General features: G+C 42.3%; 1 long non-coding RNA gene across 1 annotated transcript; it reads right to left on the minus strand.

Annotated features, from left to right (window-relative positions):
* Positions 1-9,880: 9,880 nt before the first annotated feature.
* Positions 9,881-13,380, minus strand: LOC123040297 (uncharacterized). The gene is made up of 4 exons (XR_006418115.1): positions 13,015-13,380; positions 12,857-12,931; positions 11,495-11,571; positions 9,881-10,454 (listed from the first exon to the last, which is right to left on the minus strand). It is a non-coding gene; the product is annotated as an uncharacterized lncRNA (long non-coding RNA).
* Between the last annotated feature and the right edge of the window lie 2,383 nt (positions 13,381-15,763).

The raw sequence follows: 15,763 nt of genomic DNA on the forward strand, positions 1-15,763 counted from the left end.
AATGTTAATCCACCTAAATTTGTAATAGCTAAAATTTCTAACATGCCTCACGTCTTCATGTTTCTAGCTTCAAATCCTTAAAAACAAATTGTTCTACAACTTTCTATCTTGCTAGAATGGACTTGTTACCCATATATGTGTATCTACCTTAGAGCAAACTTTGCATACTTAAAAAATGTACCTTTTGTCCTCAGAATCTAACTGCATATTTTGTTTATGACGATAAATAATTTCTGCCTGGAGCAGAAGGTTATAGGGGTGGCCCAGATATCATGGAGACTTGGAGAGGCGCCGTGCTCGGTCCAGTGAGGAGCTCCGGGTCAACACTGTGGCTGCGTGGTGGGCATGAACCATGGCGACTGCCTTCCGGCTTTATTCTGTTGGCTCGTACATTTTCCGCTGGCTATTCTTACAGAATCATGAATTAGACTTAGGAGAATTGGCATGTCATCACATGAAAAATTTCAACTATGAGATGCTACAAGTAAACATGGTGAATTCACACTTTTAAACTGCCTGGTGATTTTTTAAATCTCAGGCAATCAGAACATATGCATTTTCTTTGTTTCTCAATTCATGTTTTGTCATGGACTACATGAGTTTCATGTATACCAGAATGTTTCCAAACCTGTGATTAACAAGTTCTTTTCCACTTCTAAATTACAAATATCTTATTGATGCTACCATATTGGTGAGTGTACTTGATGGCGATATTTTTTACCTCTTAAATGTTGAAATTTAGTTAATATTCCTATATGTTGAAAGTAGTAATAGTCCTTAGTTTTCATAGTGGTTCATGATCTTGGTGGTGCCTTTTTTTCTTTGTTCTACTAACAAAAAAGGACGCATCCTATGTGAAATATTTGTGGTTTCGGAAATAAATTATGTTGTAAATCATCATTAACATGGCATGTGATTGCATCTTGCACTACTTTCAGCCAGCGAGTTGTCTAAACAATAAAGTAAACATGTGAATGTGATATATGGTGTCATAACTAATGTGTGTTGGAAATAGATGTTCTGATCACTAGCATGATTTTGGATTGAATCTAAAATTTGTTTCAGTTTGTAAGCTAATCTAAAATAGGTAAAAGGCATATTAGGAGAGAAAACATTGTTATTTGTAACTTTACTCTCTTCAGGTTGCCGTTTTGTAAAGTAGTTCTGCCATCTTAGGACATGTGAGGAAATGCATATTTGGCCATTATTCAAACGAACATTTAGACCTCAATGTCCTATCTCGTTTCTTACAGTTCCTCATTATGCTAGCTCACATATTAAGGGGGAAAGGAAGTGGTGTAGATATACAATTTAATCTCTACTATTAAAGGGGAGTACATTTAGTTTCATTAGTCACATCGCTCTCTCCCTCGTACGTAGATTTTTTTTACAAATAAATGTTTCGATCGCAGGTTTTGTCATCCTTGAACCGGTCTGCCCTCAAACGAACCCCTTAGATGCAGCCAACACCTTGTAGCCCACACATTACTCTCTTCAGGTCGCCGTTTTGGACCGTGTAGCGGTGTCGCCCGAGAGCCACACGACTCCCATATCGCCCCTCTGGGAGATCCATATTAGGGTGGATCTGGGCCCATGCCCGACGAAGAGGGGGTGGCGGAGGGAAGGACTGCTGGTGGTGGCAGTCATTTGGTGGCGACGACTGGTGAAGCGTGGAAAAGGTCGGGGAGGTGGACCATTAGGGGAATGTCAGTGACACCGCCGCTGCTTTCTCTCCTTCTCGAGACACCATCTTTGTGAGCAAAGGAGACCGTGTTGCTATCTCTGTTTTGTCACGGAATGTAAGCAACATCACAAATTTTGCTATTCATCTCATGTTGAAATCGACAAAAGTTATTTTAGAAGAAAACATGTGAAAGGATGGCATGATATATATCATTTCGTATATTATGTCAGCAAAAACACATCGTGGTGTTTGCCCTCGGCTACGATGATGTGCATTTCTTGGCACCGAGAATAAGCTTGGGACACTATGGATGGGTGAAGAGGGAGTGGGCGATACCGTGAAGCGAAGGGGAGATGGCGGTGAGAGGAAGGTACATGTTGAATGCCATGGCGCCGAGGGGAGGAAGCAATGAGAAGTTTTGGAGGGGAGAGATGACGGCGGCGATGCCCGTGGCAAGGAGAGCAAGCGGATGGAATGTGGTGTGAGTGTGAGCATTGTGTCATACTATGAGAGAGTGAATTGTATTTTCCTAGACGAGAAGAAAAGGTGCGTGTTTGCCTTTTTAGGGAAAGGAACTATTTGCTATAAAAGTCATTTTTGAAAAATAATTACCAACAAATGATTTACAGTTGAGCATACAGTTTATAAAATTGGGTTGCGAATCACTCTACAAAGTATCATGATGCCAATAACTCCGACTAAAAATGGTCACTCGCTTGCATCCAGGACCAATGAATATATATTGTCTTAATATTTTAATATGTGTATACATGTTCACTTTTGTAGATTGGAGATAAAAATTGATGGCTTATTCTTTTAATATGTATACTTCTATATATTTTTATTTGTGCAACATATGAGAGAGATGGAGATGCATTATGTCATCGTTCAAAAAGAATCCATTGACAAGTTATCAAGAAGATGTCGTTGGAAGGGGCCAAAAATTCACCGAGTTTTATAAAAAATATAAGTATGTATAAGCAATCAATACAAAAATTAGATGGTCCGTGGCAACGCACATGCATTGTACTAGTTACTATATGGTTTTGTCTTTTGGTTGATGTGGTGGTTAAGCGGTTAATTGCTAGTGCTACTTGCAATTAAAGAAGTGCGGACTGCGCCGGCCGTTGTTAGGTCATACATGTATACATAGCTTGCCTCTTTTTGACGCCGCAAGTGTCTTAGCAGTGTCTTACTCTTGTCCGATGCATTAGTTATTTATGTCCTCTATCAACTTTTTGCCAGGAATTGCATGGGAAAATATTGTTGAAGAACTCCAACGTTGTTTAGAAGTATCTAAGGAGATGTTGTTAGGTGAAAATTCATAGATATGGGAAGATAATAATGATTGAGGCCTCATAATGATTTGATCTCTAATCATTCAGCATATCTCATTCCTTTAATCTCTGAGGGCTAGCTAGATTCCCATGCAGGTGTAGGCTTGGATGGATGAAAGGATGCTCTATCACCAAGTTGAGATCATGCATATGCACCGCGGGTCGCGTGGATCGATCGGCTTTAGGCGCGTGGTTGGCCGGCGTTGTTCTGTTCGTGAACAAATCCATTTGATCAACAACTAACCCTAGATCGAACAAACCATGACGATCGACGTGACGGCTGAATCTGATAGATGTTGATTTTGCAAAGCTTACCGACAAAGCATATATGTGTGGTAGCGACTGGCACAGTAAATTAATTTAAATCCATTTATTGGAGGCTACCTTCTCACAAAACTCTGGCCCATCCATCGGCTACGATTAATGTTTTCCAGGAAAGATGACAAACGTATGTATTCCTACTTTCTAATCTACCACTGAAAAAAGTAGTAAAACACCTTTTTGGTTCATCAAGTTGGTAATTAAGTCATACCCAACGTCGTCTCAAAAAAGTCATACACAACTTGATTATCACAATACATACAGTACCACACTTTGTAGCTACTCCTTCTCTGACTAGACAGGAATATTTACCTACCGTACCAGCAGACCCGACAAGCATGTATGGGCAGGCACCATGTGCGCGACTTGACTTGATGTACCGATACACTTTCAATTACGTGGCCGGCGTTGATTAATCTATCTACATCGCCATAAGAACATAAACCCTAGTAATGGCTAGTAAGTGGCTATCCATTAGCGGCGCCTCAGACAGTACGCTGCTACCAGCTAGAAATAGAAACTTCTCTTGGCCGGTGCAACTTTTCTCCATCCCTTTATTGACCTTGGAGCGCAAGCTTATTAGTGAACAGCTTTGTGTTGCTTTCATCAATTAGATTGGAGAGATCGCAACATAATCAAGTTAGTTAAGAACACAAGGGTAGGCTAGCTAGGTATCTAAAGGATACGTTGCGTGATCTCCTCTCCTTTAATTGCGATGACGTGTAGGACCCATGATTGCTTACTTAACCCATGCATGCGTCGATATCAACATTTCTTCTAGTGCTTTGTTAACATGTCTAGTGCAAGAGCGGCGGGGAAAGGTGACGATGGATTTGCCATTGTTTGTAGCTCTCTCTGTACCCACTATCTTTGGTATGGGCCGCATGCACCCAGGTGATCCTTTTTTGGTCGTCAGAGATGCCCATTTCTGGAGTGCATCAGTGTGTAGAGACGGTGAGGAATATTTTAATAAGGCCTGCAAAGGAGGAACCAAGTGCTGATTCCAAAGTGGAACTGTATACGAGTAATTTTATGTATGTTCTCTCACCTTTTTGTCACTAGGTCATTTTTTTCCGTCTCTGAGTACATGGTCTCGAGCTTCGTGGTGAAAATACTAGGTCCAGACCTAATTGACTATACCTGACAATAACAATGATCTTACGTGGTTACCTTGTTGAAATCGTTGTTCGGATTTGTATGAAATTAATCTTCAAGGTGAAAAACATAATCTGACCTTTGGTGACTGGATCCGACATCGGCGACTTTTGAGCGACGTTCTCTCTTTGGAGGCGTTGTTGTTGTAGAAATTTTCTTGTTATCCTTGCGAAGTCAAGAGATGTTTGGTACGTATGTTCGTTTTTATAGTCGTCTGGCGTCCTTGTTTTGATTGCTTCCGAGTTTGTTTTCCTCCTTTTCCTCTACCTAGACATAGTTTCGGTTTTGTATGATTTTGCTCTTTGTGGAGGCATGTGTATGCGTGCGTATATGCGTTAGCTGTATGCACCCTAATCATGCATAGGCTGGGGTGTGTGCTCATTCTGTTTGTATCCCCTTGATGATTCATTTTGAGTCACTAAAATCCATAAGAGAAAAAAAACAGTTCAAAAGTGGCATTGAGATGTGACTTATTGGGACTCCGAGGTGGCACGGAATGCTTGTTCCTCATAACACTACGAGTTTTGAAGGAATATGCATAAGTTTGCAATTATTGGCCAAGTAAATATACACTTCCCTTAGAGCGTACAGTTTCTTGTCATTGTGGCTATGTAGAACTGGTGTGGTCTTTTGGTAAAAGAACAATGATTATTATTTCTAGCAGGTTATTTACTCAAGCAGACAATCAATTTTTGTGAAAGCCGACATTGAAAGTTCGATACCTTTGCGCTGCACGATGTTTTATAACACAAAAAGGTTGTATTTGAAAGAGAAAAAAAAGCTCATAGTATTGGTTCAATTTTTTTTTGAGGGGTGGTTCACATAAAACTAATTCCGAACAAGTATACAACCACAAGCTGGGCCAAATTGTTTGTTCGCCTCTGTACTTGTTGGGTATTGGGCCTTGCTTCATCGACCACATGCCTTATGCTAGAGATAGCACAGCGTCGCACGCGCTTGCAAGCCACACGTTCTTCCTCCCGTCAATCCACATGTTTTGCTGTTGTATATCAAACTTTTGTCAGACTGCTACAGTATCCACCATAAACTAATATTCTTCTAGAAAAAGCATAATTAAGAACAAGTGCACAGGCAGCTGTATTAATTCCACCTTTGCGATCTGATTACGTTTCTGCGATCACAAATTCGTATCGACCACATAATATAATATAGGAAAAGGTAGAATACGAATCACACCTTTAAGCCCATCAGATCACGCCCGTGTTTTGTGTGCACTTTTCACTGCACGAATAGGTTCAGAGATAATGTGCATGCATCATCCTACGAGCTACTACTAAGTTGCTTTTATTTTCTCTTACAGAAAAAACACAAGAACTTGGTGTTACAAACTTAAAACGATTCAAAGAAGCAACAGGGGTTATTTTATCCTCCATTGTAATATGCACAGCAATTTGGTGCTGCATGCTCGATGATAATATCTAGGTCTGAGGCAAAAAAGCTGATGAAGAAGCAAGCCGCGACGATGTCCAGCAGAACTTGGAGTGCTGCCGCAACATGTTCCTTGTAAGTCAGCTGCCTTTTTTATTTTTATTTTCCTTTCTTTTTTGCGGATAAGTCAGTTCCTGTTCACTGCAAACCTACGGATATACTCCCTCCGTTCCTAAATATTTATCTTTTTAGACATTTCAACAAGTGACTACATACGAAGCAAAATGAGTAAATCTACACTTTAAGATATGTATATATACATCCGTATGTGATAGTCCATTTGAAATCTCTAAAAAGACAAATATTTAGAAACAGATGGAGTATATGTGAATCAGTAGTTTTTTGAATCGGTTGACAAACTTTCAACAATATAAGAGTGCAGGGGAGGGGAGGGGCGGACAATATAAATTTGTTCATTTAGGCATTCAATCTTGTTCCATTGAACTAATCGAAAGCAGCATCCGTGGGAGGGCCAATCCTATTCACCGCCGCAGACGGTAAATAGCGGTAGCTTCACTCAAGAGAGTGTCCCTCCGAACGCCCCAGTTGGACGACCTAATAGGGTTGGTTGTATCTTCTGTTTCTCTTTTTACTGTTTCCCATTTCTTTTATTTTCCTTTTTATTTTTATTTTCTTATCATTTTCCTTTTTATCTATTTTTGTATTAGTATACAAAAAGTTCACCATGTATTAAGAAAATGTTCATCGTACATCAAGAAAATGTTTGCCGCATATTATAAAAGTGCACCGTGCATTATAAAATGTTCATCATATACTAAGAAATTGTTAAGTTTTTTTACACAAACATTCAATAGCTATTTTGGAAATGTTCATGGTATACTAAGAAATTGTTCAATGGATTTCAAAGTAATGTTCAATGTGTATTCTGAAAATGTTCAGCGTATACTAAGACATTATTCAGTGTATTTTAAAAATGTTCAATGCATGTTTTGAAACATTTCAGCATATATTACAAAAAAATCATATTAAAACAAACTTGAACATATATTAATAGTTGTTCAGTGTGTATTTTGGAAAAAGTTCACTGTATATTATGAAAATATAAAATATCTAAAATGTTGAAAAGTAAAAATATAAAAAATGAAGTATTTTATTTAGGGGTAGAAAAAATACAATAAAACCAAAGAAACTGTTTGCTACCGTATGAGCGCAGCTACACTGGAAGCTACTGGGCCGGCCCATTGCGCTCGCGCCCTGTGCCTTGTCTCGCGTATGGGCCGGCCAGTTATACTGGACGCCAGTGCCTCGTTTTTGTTTTGTTTATTTTTCTTTATTTGATTTCTTTTTTTACTTTAGTTTACACTTCCAAACATTCTAGAGATATATATTACAAAAATATGCTATACATAATGTTTTGAAAAATGTTAATCAAGTATTTGAAATATGTTAAATGTGTATAGCGAAATACTGATCATGTATTAAAAAAATGATGATTTTTTATAATTTATATAAAAACATAATTTAGGATTTGAAAAAATGTGTAAAAAATATTTAAAAAATGTTATTGAAGCATTTGGAAAATTTTAAATGTGTATATAAATATGTTGACCATATATTAAAAAAACTGTTAACAAGTATTTAAAAAAATGTTAAACAAGTTTTTGAAAAAATGTTAGTCATGAATTTTAAAAATGTTAAAGGTGTATAGAAAAAAATGATTACCACGTATTTGAAGAAAGATGATTTTTTTATCATGTACATAAACATGTGAATCAAGCATTTGAAAAATGTGGACCAAGCTTTTTTAAAATGTTAAACGTGTATAGAAAAAATGTTGGTGATGTGTGAAAAACATGTTAGTCTTGTATTTGTAAAATGCTAATAAAGAATTTGAAAATTCTTAAAAGGGTTTATAGAAAATATGTTGACCATGTATTTGAAAAAAAAATAATCCTCTATCTGGAAAATGTTAATCAAGCAATTCAAAAATATTGAAAAATGTGTATAGAAATAATGTTCATAATGTATTAAAAAAATAAATTGGTATTGTGAAAAGGATAAAAATGTAATAGAAAATATTTTTGACATATACAGAAATGTAGAGTTCAAACGAAAACAAACATAAGAAAAAACAAAAAAAATGAGAGTTAAAAAGAAAGCCAAAGAAAAAATGGAGAATAACAAAGAAAACCAGGCAAAAAACAAAGGAAAAATATAGAAAACCCTGTCAAAAAACAAAAGAAAAAAACAGATAAAAAAATCCATGAAAACTAATGGAAAACCCGGCTTCATTCGCCTCAAGTACAGAACGCACCTAATGCTTATCACTTGCGAGACACATGTGCAGTGGCCAGCAGAATGAGCCATCTCCCAGCAGACCAGGGATTGATCCCCGCTTCTCCAATTTTCATTGCCTTTTTCATTTAACTGTGCGCGAAAATGGTCTGGTCCAATTACTGTACACCCTTCAGCGAGAATTCCTACGGTCTCGCTTAACGTGAGAAATAGTCGGCACGTCATTTGCTGACCAGGGGCGGCGAATAGGAGCCGGCTCAGTAGCGTGACAATGAAAATGAGAACAGTGTTACTCCCCGGTGCATCCAGTACTGTATGTAGCGTGTATTGATCCTGGCCCAACGTTTCATTCCGTTAGACACTTCCTCTGTTTTTCCCTTTTTTGCTACAACACTTCCTCTGTTTTGAGTGCCCGTCATGAGTTGTGAGCTAACGTCACTAGCTAGTTTGTAGACATGGTGACAATTGTTGCAACCAATCTGCAGTTTCTGTGCAACGTCAAATCATCCAGCTCGTCGAGACGGCACAAAACAAGCCAAATTGAGTGACACTGCAGGAAAAACCTTCACGAAGATGACAACGGCCGTGCAATGTTTCTTACCAGCCAAATAAACCACACTCTTAGACCACTGAAGAGTTGCGGCGTTGCAATATTTTAACTTAACCAAATAATTCACACTCTTGGACCCTAGAATATCTTCAAGCATGCAACCGTTATGATAAACGAGATCAACCCAAATTTGGCATGCCCATGGAATGCAGCCAGATTTCATCGATTAAACATTGCTGCAGTAGAGAACGTGAGATGAGTATTCCACAAGGATGGATGGTGTCAAAGTTTGTTTCCACCACTATAAAAAGATAATATGCTTTACCGTGCGACCTGTTTCAAGGAAGATATTATATCCTTGTTCGGAGATGATATGCGTATACAATTGAAAAAGAGTTGTACGCCTAATTTTGATGAGGTATTTGAAGAACACAGAATAGATGGGCCCAGAATATGTTTTAGTTATGGAAGAGCTTTACGTAGATCTCCAAGGTCGCTCGCATCCAACTACAAACCCTCTCATACACATCATCAGGGTGTTGTTCACACTATTTTGAAACATAAATGGACTCCGGCGGTGCCAAACTATATCAATAAGTTTTGAGCATTGGACTCAAGTTAAGTCGGACCAAATAGAAAACTGCACCAAGAAATCTTGCATTGTTTAGCATATCATCACCAGTGGTGTCTTGAACCAAGGTTAAGTGCGTATGTTTTTACTCTGTAAAACATGCAAATTGCCTTTCTTTGTGAAGCAATAGATGTGTATATTGTCGTTGTCATGCAAATCAGACTGCAGTGAAGTCGTGAAGAGGATTAGGCTGCAGTTTTCAAACTTGATTGCTAGTACTCCCTCCGTCCCGAAAAACATGTCGCAGGGGGTTTCAAATTTGAACTACCACATTTTTTACAAAAACACCCTCCCGCAACTTTGAATTCTCTGAAATCAACCCGCACGCAGGCCCTAGTCGCGGGAAGATCCTGCCGCCGGCCGGGCTCCAGGCCGGTGGAGCTCCTGCCGCTGCTGCATCTTATCCTGCAGATTCTCCCCTGCTGCCGGCCGCTGCTTCCGCACAGGAGCTGCCCCCACTCCAAAAACGAGCCCGTCTCCTCCCCCTCCGACAGCGGCGTCCGCACAGGGGCTCGGCGCCGTCGCACCTCCTCAGTCCTTCCCGAGCATACCAGGAGCTCCGCCTCGCCGATACCTACACCCTCCTTGAGCCACGCTTGCTGGGAAGCCGCTGATCGACGGAATCGATCCCGTCTCCTCCCACTCCGGCCGCCGATTCTGCACACGAGCTCAGCGCCGTCGCTCCTCCTCTAGTTTCCCCGAGCGGCTCAACAGCTTCAGGGTGATCTTCTGGTCCTCCAGGTCACTTTTCTCCTGTCGATTGGTTGCTGGTTCGCCTGGCCGTTGTGGTCTGCCGCTCGCTGCCATTGGAGCTCGTCAGTAAGCTCCTCCGGTGACCAAAAACCGGCGCCGCTGCCATTGGAGTATCACCCACGCTCGGGTGCGTGTACGCTCGCCCACGCTGCATGCTTGCTGGTGGAGCTCGTGCTCGTGCTGACCTGCTGTTCTTCGCTGCTGATCTTCTCTGAAGAAGAAGGTACAGTGCAATCTCTGGTCTTCTGCTGTTCTTCCCCTGTCGATTGATCTGTAGCGACTGTTGTTGTTGTAATCTCTTCGTCATGCTGTTGCTTGCTGTATCAAAAATTAACTCGTAAGATATGTGACTTAGATTAGTCATTCAAGATAACACTATTTATGCATGGCACATGAGTACAGAGTTCAACAGCTAACAATAGTAAGGAAAATTTCAATTTAGCATGGATTAGTAATCTCTACCACTGGAGGAGTACAAAGTTCAACAGCTAACAATAGTAAGGAAAATTTCAGTTTCGACATCAGTATAAACATCAGACTCTTGCAAATTTTCAGTTTTGACAATGTCAAAGCATACAGGCGCTAACATGCACCTGCAGTAAGTTCTGATCAGTTATCTTTCGATAAAGGGCCGAAACCCAGTTTCTTCACCAAGTTTTGAACTAGAAAACTAACTTACAGAAATGCGGCAAGCAACTACAGCAACTAATGAGGCAAGCAAGGCCTTTGCTAATCCCATATCATCAATAGATGATATGGTATGAGATTATCTTCTACTGCAATTGCAATCTAGCTTTAGTAAAAAAGGCCTACAGGTTGTAATCAATCTAGCTTTATCAACTACTGCAATTGCAATTGCAATCCCAGGTTGTAAGAGTATATAAGGGGTATTTTCACCAACTTACAGAGAGTATTTGAAAATTTGGTCACTACAGGACCACTACACTACTCCATGTCACTACTGTTCAGAAACAAACTTGGCTGAAAATTCAGTCATTCTAAAATTCTAAAATTCTAAAATGCATTAACAAATTTTTCTTTAGTTTGACTTCAGAAATCAAAATCTAGGAGGAAATCAAGAGGAGCTGGAGACTTTTGGCAGAACATGGACACCCGCACAAGGGCTTGTAACTAGTCCAGCTGTTTTCCATATAGGATGGTCAATCTCCACAAAATAAACAACTTATGAGATATACACCGATCTTTTACACATTACTTAATAAAGTATGCTGACAGACATAATTTTGTTAAATATCTAAACTCGGCCATAATTCAGTTGAACATGCAAGGAAACATTTAACTTGTGATGTCAGTGAAAACATCACCAGACTGTTAAAATTCAGTTAAAAGATTTGTACCTTGATGCAGACTAAAGGGAGTAGGTTAACTGATTTGGTCCTGTGGCTGGTCAAACTGTACCATGCCAAAGTATTTCCTGTAGAGAGAAAAAACAAAAATAAGCAAACATAAATTGATTGGAATGTGTTGTAGTTTCACTAGGAGTAGTTTATATGCAAAGGATCCTCTACAAGGCAATCAACCAAACAAATATTTATTGTTGATTAGGAAAAGAAGAGCAGCAGCGAGTAGCAGGAAAAGAAGAGCAACAGCAGAGAGAGGTGCAGAGCAAGGGAAAGGAGCGTTTGATAAGGAGAACTGCAAGATTTGATAGACATAATGTCCTGTTTTTTTAGTAGGAGCACATTTCACATACATTTTGGAGTACTCTTACTAGCTTCTTGTTAAATCTGAATGAATGATCTGTCCTGAATATTGTATAGAGAACAAATTTATTTGGATTAATTTGAATTAATCAGAATAATTTGAAATTTTTGGTCACTACAGGGCAACTACACTACTATACATGGCCACTACACCGCTCCATGTCGGTACTGTTCAGAAACAAACTTGGATGAAAATTCAGTCATTCTAAAATTTGCTTCAGTCAGTGTACTCCTAAAATTCAGTAAACAACTACTCTGCATACATGCTGGAGATCAACATCAACAGCTACTCTGCATATTTTCCAAGATGTTTCAAAGATATGCGCACTACTGTACTTGACGGAGTATGTCTAACATTTGTAGCTACACTCATTTATAAGAAGAACGCATTTTTTCAGAATAAACCTAAAACTTCACTGGAACTAGACTTCACTGATAAGAATAAACCTAAAGGACAGGAAACTTCACTTGAACTAAAACTGAATTTGTGATACACACAACAAACAGAACTTTTTTGCATCTAAGAAAACCTCATGGATTGTCCTAAATAATCCGTGTCAATAATTATGGTACTAACTGATTGGCAACAGTTTCTTTTGGTGCACAATCCAAACAGAAAAATGACAGTACAAGCAGATCATCAGTACTCCAATTTCTTTCAGTTTTGACAGCTTATTTTCAGTTTCAAAATGGAAAATACACTTCTTCAGCACTCTAATTTTACAAACTGAAAATAGCAGCACCAAGAATTGAGTATAACATGATTGTTGTGAATTGCCAAATACTCCTACAGGTCAACATGTGTATCAACTTTATTGGCAATAATTTTGTTGATCAACATGAACTACAGGCCACTGTTATCCTTTGTACTAGAGCATCTCTATATAATACAGACCTGAGTATAACAAGAGCATCAACTACCGAAGCATGAACTTGACTACATCTTCAAATAATTACTGAAGCACATGAACTTGAGTTTACTCAGAAAAGTGGTACCTTTTCACTCAGATTTGATTTGTTAGCAATCGATTTACTAGCTAGCTCGTCTTGTTTGGCAGCAATAATCTGCATCTGGAGCGCAGGGAAGAAGAAAATAAGCTGCAAATCTAACCGAGGAGGAGGAGGTGGGGAACAGCAAGGAAATCTGGTCTTACGTGGAGCGTGCGGGCGGTGAACTCGACGCCGATGGTGGACTTGGAGTCGAGGCAGAACTCCTTGCGGGTGATGTGGGAGAGCAGATTGGACTTTCCCACCACAGAGTCGCCAGTCAGCACCACTCCGGCGAGCTCCTCCACCTTGAGCGCGTAGCCGTCCGAGGAGTGGAAAAGGGGCACCTATGCTTTCTAGTGCTCTGGTCGACGGCGTCATGGAGGGGGCAAGCTTCGTGGTCGAAGGCGGGGAGGTGGTTGACGATGGACAGAGGCGGAAGGAGAGCGAGGACTCCGGACAGTGGTCTCCGAAAAATCAAACCTTCACGGCCGACGAGCGGAGGGGAACGAGGCGGCGGACGGAGAGGACGGAAACCACTGCGTGGGGCGGCGCGGGGGGGGGGGTAGGGGGAGCGGCGTTCAACGGCGAGAGGGGGAGCAAGGCGGCGGGGGCGAGGGCAAGGGAGGCGCGACCAAATCGGCCGGCGTCGGAGAAGAGTGAGGAAGGAGACAGAGGACCGCGAGTTTTGTCGGGAAAACCACGAGGGCTAAATTGAAAAAATGCCGCCGCGACATGTTTTTTGGGACGGAGGGAGTATAATATTAGTTTCAAAAGCATTCGTTTTTTGTAGGCTGAGAACTACTATTCGGGTGGGGCATGTAATCTTCAGAATTATATTTTTTTAGAAAAGGAGGATGTACCCCGGCCTCTGCATCTGGACAATGCATATGCAACCATATTATTAATTATTCACAAAGACCATACAAGGTGATACATCAATAAGCCTGAATCCACTATCTTAGCAACACCGTTGCTACTCCTATCCCCTTGATGAAGGCGTGCCAAATGTCCGGGCATAATACCAAACATACATCGCACTAAAGCCTAACATCTAAAGCGGGGTGTCCCCTCCAAGCCACTACCTGGACTGGATCCCACACCGGTCAGGCACACTCCCAATGAGCACCGCATGCTGCAAGGGCCGTCACCTCCATCATCCCTCGGTCCATCCTCAGAGCAAAACTGTTGCACCGACCTTGCCAGGCCTCTCTGCCATCAACGCCACCATGACGCCAGACAACTTCCTCCTCCTGCGCGAGTCCATCTCCAGACGTGCCCATCGCCGAACCTCCGCGGCGCCATGCCGCTAGGATCCGTCGTCGGCCTCGCGGTAGAAGTAACACCGCTCCTCCTCTTGTCCCCTCCAGCCAGCGCATGCTCCAAAACGATGCCCCAAGGAGGGACAACGGCATCGAAGGTGCCATTATCGTCCGATCCGGTAGGTCCAGATCTAGGGTTTCCCCCGGAGCTCACGTTGTTGCCGCTGCTAGAGCTACGTGGCGCCCACCACCCATAGCATCTCTCGACCGACCATCTGAGCCTCCCAAGACAGTGCCTCCATGGAGGTTACGATGCGCGGGCCGCCGCCGCCGCCTAATCCAAACTGAATTTTGGACTTTCGTCTGGGAGGGGTTCGGATGTGGATAGGAGGGACCTCGGCTTCACCTCCAAGGAGGGTAACGGCGTCGTGGGACACCGCCGATGCCGGGCCGGACCAGCCGGCCAAAGTTTCCTCCGGTCCCCAACCTATACCACCAAACCTCCAACTATTTCGGATCCGACAGCGAGACGAACCGAGACTAGTAGAGATGCAAGTGCCATGGGGCACAACCCACCAGGAAGGAGGATCAAGAAGGCGTCGGATCTTCAGGCGCCGGATCCACGATCCAACGAGGCCAGCGGTGTAGACCACCACCCTGCGCCGGCCGACAACATCCATGCGCCAAATCCAGATGGATTCAGACTAAACATCTTCGCCAAATCCACGCGCCTCCACCAAGATGCTCGCCCGCCGCGCCGCCAGACCCCGCGCTAGCCCAACGCATCTTCGCGATCTGGTCGTCCCACGCCGCCTAAGACGCTCCAAGGGGGAACTCCCCGCCGCCGCCCAGCAGGCCAACCTTTGCCCAGCGGCGATACGGACGACGGCGAGGAAAGGTGGAAGTGGAGGAGGGACGAGGGGGGCGGTGGCTAGTGATGAAGCCATGTACCTAGGGTAGGGTCATGAACCTGACCAAGGTACCCTCCCCAAGGACATCTTTTAGAAGAAGCCGTCTTCCAGTCGACCAAGAGGAACTCCACTCGACGGACTAGAAGACACTCAACGAACCTGAAGACACTCGACCATGAAGACTCACTCGACCACTAGGAGTTCAAGATCTACTCTTTATCCAAACGGTCTGTAATTAAGTAGTCTTAATGGTCATGATGACACTTTATGTAGGGCGTTACCAGTAACACCAGACCTTAATGTACTTTAACCCTCTGCTACGTGGGCTGGCTGGGGTCCTGGCATCCTCTATATAAGCCACCCCCCTCCACTGGTAGAAGGGTTCGCATCCCTGTAACTCTCACACACATAATCCAGTCGACCGCCTCCGGACTCCGAGACGTAGGGCTGTTACTTCCTTCGAGAAGGGCCTGAACTCGTAAAACACTTGTGTGCACAACTGCTCCATAGCTAGGATCTTGCCTCTCCATACCTACCCCTATTCTACTGTCAGACTTAGAACCACGACAGTTGGAGCCCACCGTGGGGCAGGTGTCTTAGCGACTTGTTGGAGAAGTTGCAATCTTTTCAATTCCCATCATCATGGTTTCAGGTGGAGTTTTGGTTGAGGGCCGCGAGATCCGTCTCGGCGCGCTCACATTCGTCGCCGACGACTCTGCCTGGCTGCAGGAGGCTCCGCTCGA

The sequence above is a fragment of the Triticum aestivum genome, chromosome 2B, assembly GCF_018294505.1.
Source record: "Triticum aestivum cultivar Chinese Spring chromosome 2B, IWGSC CS RefSeq v2.1, whole genome shotgun sequence".
Classification (NCBI taxonomy): Eukaryota; Viridiplantae; Streptophyta; class Magnoliopsida; order Poales; family Poaceae; genus Triticum; species Triticum aestivum.